Source organism: Phalaenopsis equestris, unplaced genomic scaffold (genome assembly GCF_001263595.1).
Source record: "Phalaenopsis equestris unplaced genomic scaffold, ASM126359v1 Scaffold000266, whole genome shotgun sequence".
Taxonomy (NCBI): Eukaryota; Viridiplantae; Streptophyta; class Magnoliopsida; order Asparagales; family Orchidaceae; genus Phalaenopsis; species Phalaenopsis equestris.
This window is the reverse complement of record NW_018164708.1, coordinates 264,729-270,253: the sequence shown is the minus strand read 5'-3', so window position 1 is coordinate 270,253 and position 5,525 is coordinate 264,729.

Below are 5,525 nucleotides of genomic sequence, written 5' to 3'. Positions count from 1 at the left end.
CCTACATTGTTTTGTACAATAATTAGTACCAGAATCAGATCGGCATGATTACGACGTGTGGCTACTTACGAGTCGTTCTAGACAAGATGATCAGCAAGCGTACAAAGCTTTGTGTCGGCATGTATTTTTTACACATAAATTAAAATTATGAAGAAATATTTAATACTAGAAAGTAGCTATTTAGCTACATTTTATAAATAAAACAATGTCTAACCAACCATTTTGGATGCAAAATAGATCATCACATTAATTTCTTCTATAATATTGGCTGAAATGTGTATTTTTAAGCATAATTTTAAGAGAAAGTATGAGTAAATGTTATCATTTAATCACATTCCTTAAAAACATATGTACCATAACTCAAATTTAGGTAGTGCCATATTAGTTTATACTAATATTAACATAATATATATATATTCTTTTATAATTAATCATTTAAAATAAATTAAAATGTCAACTTCAACCCATATATATGTCATTGATTGAATTGTAGCATGCGCTTCCACTGCTTATTGTCCAAATGGTGGAGAGTCCATATCACATTTTTGGCTCATCTTGATTTGTATTAAATTTCAACTGCTACATCCCTATATATATATATTCCACCTATACATATGAAGGGACCATCCAACCCCAGTCTATCCACACACACTCGCACAAATAATAATAATAAATAAATAAATATAATTGAATCTTTCATTGACTCCAAGAAGAGAAAATTATCACGTGCGGCTAATTGTGTGGCCGGATGACTGTCTGAATGTGGTCATGGCGACCGTCGATCGAACGGCAACCCATACGAACTCTCTCAAAGAAATCACATTTTTTCAGTCCTAAACCCTAAACCCTAAACCCTAAACCCTAAACCCTAAACATGCATACCACACAATTTCTATTTATTTATATATCTAACTCTTAAACTTTGCTTTTTTACATTTTGCCACACAATTTGCTTATATCACATATTCACAACATTGAAAAATATCACTATTTTAACTTTTAAAAGGCGAATAAGCCTTTTTCTTGCGTATATAAGACGACATCTGTACGCACAAATTTAAGTGTAGGTGTTACACATAAATACATAAGAATTAAGCGGTATGTTTGCAAATCTTCCAAATATTAATTAATATTAAAGAATAGATATTTAACAACATTTTATAAAAAAAAATTATGGCTTTTTATACTATTTAAAATATAATCTTAACTATATATATATATATATATGAGTAAAATTTATCATTAAACCACATTCTTTGTACACATAATATAACTAAATTTATGTGGAGTGATCTGTTAGACCATTTTTTACTATTATTTATTAATATTTAGTGTATTTAATGCATGTAAATATATTATGCACAATCTTTTACATAAAATGCTTAATTATACAATTTATCGTTGAGAAAATTATAATGTCAACTTCAAAACCTTATATCATTAGTGCTTATTGTGAGAATGGTGGAGAATCCAAGATCAAATCTATTGCACATCAACCTTTTATTAAGTTTCAACTGCTACTTGCCTATATATTCTGTCTATACATACATAGCAACCATCCAACACCTGGTCAATTCATATGAAGTGTTGAATTTTTATTTGTCTGTGAAACACACCATAAGGAATAAAGCGTAAGAAATAAGTGAGAGAAGAGTGAACAATAATAAACAGTAGATTGTAGCAATCGTGTTGAACTTTCCTGACCTTTTTGGCTGAAATTAGGTATCTTTGTACATGAAATCATCTCTATATTCATAAGGGAGAGAGTATAATATAGTGATTTTATATTTTTGCCCCTGCTTTAATGATAGTTGTATAGGATATTCTTGATATTTTTTAGGAATGAGTTTATCACTCGACTGCTCTTCGGCTTTGTTGGATGAGCTTGTTTGGGTTTCGATGGGTAAGTTGGTTCGGTCGGCTTGACTGAACCATCATTGTCGCTTAGTTCAGCTAGAATGGCTTCAGGTTGACAGAGCTGCTTCGATCAGTTAGGCTTTGCAAATTGGTTAATATGGTATGACTAACGACCCTCGATTCCTTGGGAGGAGCTCTAGCCAGCAGAACGATGCAAGATTATCGAGTAGAAAGTGAATCATTGTGCTTAAAAGATAAATTAATCTTAAATAAAGAGAGTCTGTGTGATGTCTATAAGACTCTTTGTTGCATTGTTTATTTTTTATCCCTGAGTAGGAGCTCCTAACGGCGGAACGATACTAGACTATCAAGCAAATTGTAGATTACAGTAACTTAATAGATAGCTCATTCTTTGAAGAGAGTACCGTTCGGATGATTGAGAAGCTCTGTTGTATAGTCAATTCATACTCCCTGATGAGAAAACTCAGACTCATCTGTGGGTTGGCCACTGTTGGCCAAGAACTAGATTTTTTCCTAGGATCAGTTCTACCAAGAGGTAGGTCGATGCCTTCAATCGGCTTTCCAGTGGTGTTTATCTATATGTTCAAGTCCGATCGGCTTGAACTTGGATTATTTTTTTGTCATTATCCTAACTGGGTTAGCCTTCATCCTTAACTCGGCTGACTACATCCAATCAGATAAGTAAGGCACCTTAGTCTCCCATCAGTGGCCCCTTCTTCATTATACTTCCTTCCTTTTAAACGGCTGAATCTTCTCAAAATTCGTGTGGCATGACGATCAGATTTCCACCTCTATAAATAGCAAGTGAAATTTTAGCATTAGCACAACCACTGGAAACTTTGTTCTAGTTATCCATTTCCCTCTGCTCCTAAGCTAGCCAGGTAATTCTTACTGTCAGAAATTCGATCAAATTGCACTCATACAATTTTGTAAAATAATAAATATATATGCAATTATAAGTATTAATTATTAATAATATATTTTTCTTAAATATTGTGAGTAAAAATATCTTTCATTCATGCATTATTTTTAGTTTTTAGCCATAGTTCTTTGATAATGCTACTATTGATAGTGTGGCAAAAAATATTTAAGATTGAAGATAATTATTTGATTTAAATTTTATGAGAAAAAGGATATTTGCATGTTGGTCCCTATTTGGGAAGGGCTAATTCATAATTTCAAAATTTATAAATAAGGACAATAATTTGTCATATTTGCAATGAAAGGCAGATGAGGAGTTGTTGAAGCCTGTCCTGCAATTTACAACATCATTAGGACCTTTCATAAAATTTCATATAGTAATATCATAATTACTGGATAAAATTATTTAATATTAATAATAGCAAGGTCTAACCAAAAGATTAAGAGCTATATATCTAAAATTTAGATGATTAAAATATTATATTTAATATAATTAACAGGGCTAATTTAAATTATGTTTTTGCAGAAGCAGTGCGTTGGTGAAGGATGAAAGCTGTGTTATTGCTTGCAGTTATCATGTTTATAGTAATGAAAAGTTCATCTTTTTGCAGCTTGGAGACGCCATTAATGAAAAAACTGAAACTTGAAGCTGGCGATCCAGGAGATCATCATCGCTTGCCCAAGGAGTGCTTTAATTATAGTGGGGAAATCCCTCCCTTGAATTGCACTGTATCGCCTGAAGAAGAAGGCAATGGAAGAGATTAGTTAACAAGTATCACCATTCACCATGCATGATATGAAAGATTTACATATATATATATATATATATATATCCCTCAATTCCTATGTAGTTACATGTCTAACCCAATCAATTTTTTATATAGATATCACCTTCCATATGCTTGAAAAGGTGTATTTCGCTATTTTTAAAAGTTAAAATGATGATATTTTTGATGTGATATGAAAATATATATTTAGTTGTCAGATATACATATTGTATGAGTGATGTGGGAGTGCAGTTAAGGAGTTATTGGCAAGAAATTAAAGAAGAGTTTAAGTATGTGTTTGATTAAAAAAGTATCTTTAATCATAATTAATGAAATAGTATATTATTTTTTAAGCAAAAATCAAATAGAGTGAGTATTAAGTACGGAGTCCATATATAATATTATTGTACATTATTGTAGATTATATGTATAATAGTGCACAATATTGTTATACATGGAGTCCGCATGCATACGAACTTCACGTGTAATAAATTTTCCAACTTAGCAGGAGATAGACTTTCTTGTTCAATCTCTATATTCAATAGAGATTTTTCTTCAACCTTATGTGTTCCAACTCTTTCTCTGTCACATCCTCTTATCTAAGTGATATTAGACCGCTCACAGTTCTACAAATGTAATTAACTATGCCCATCATCAGTCCTTATATGTGGCTCTATAGCATAAATCAAATTCAAACCCGAACTTTATTTTTGCACAAAAATAAAAATAAAAATTTGGAAAAATAATGAAGGCGAAGGAAGGTCCGAAAAAGAGATGAGAAGTTTTACCTAAAGTTGCAGAGGAAGAATACGCATGGGAGCTCCCATGACAAGTCGGTCGCTCGGTGGAGAACAGTTGTGGGATCAGAATTTGAGGACGTGTGAGTCGGATTTGTGTCTGAATATTTTAACGTAAATTAATTAGTGTTAGCAACACTTCTGTGTCTTCGACGCTTTTAAATAATTATATTATGTTGACAATTTATTGGTGCAAAATTCGACGCAAACAATTTGCATCAATGCATTGGCAATGCTGAGGTCGACCACAAACTATTCCTAATCTCTTACAATAGAAAATAGACGTAAATTCGATGCTAAAATTAAAATTGCCACTAACTAATTACATCCTCTAGTGCACACCCAATATTTCATTGATAAAAAAATTAAAAATAATAAAAATAAACTTGATAAAATAGAAAAAAAAGAAATAATTAAAAGAATTGTAAACCCAAATTGAACCATGAACATGAAAGATGCATTATAAACTAGAGTGCAAAATAACTGAATACATGAGAATGAAAAATATAAACTATAATTTATATTCACTACAACAAAGTCGAGCTCTGTTTGCATATACGTGCGTGATTCGAACTCGTGACCTCATGGTACGAAACCACACTCCTAACTATTCTATCGTGGATAAGCGTGCCCTGAAATAGTACTTTAATTGCATTATTTTTAAAATAGTGACTAAAAGTGATATACTTAGTGGCATTCTTTTGATATTGTAATCACATGTAGTGTCAAAATCACGTTTCCCACATTCTTTGTAGCGGCTATAACCCATCAGCTGGGGAAAATATTAGATACAGACGGCGGAGGGCGCGGAAGGAGTGGATGAACGACCGTGATTTAGCAGAGAAAAAAAAAGACCTTCAATGAATCGCAACGATGATCGTAGGTGCGGTGTCCACACCTACTAAGTGTTCCATCAGCCACAAAGGAGCCACCAATTTCTCAAGACAAAGACCCCTGTGGTGCCTCCACCAACTTCAAATCAAGGCTAGTGGGAGTTAATTATAGAGCAAAATATGAATATTTTATTCATAACTAATGCCCACTAAATTAGTTTGCTTTAAAAAGAGTGCAAAAATTAGTAATCAATTGATAATTTTTATTTTATTTTATAGCACATTAAAAAATAATAAATTTAAAGGTGAGCAATTAGCCCATGTCTACC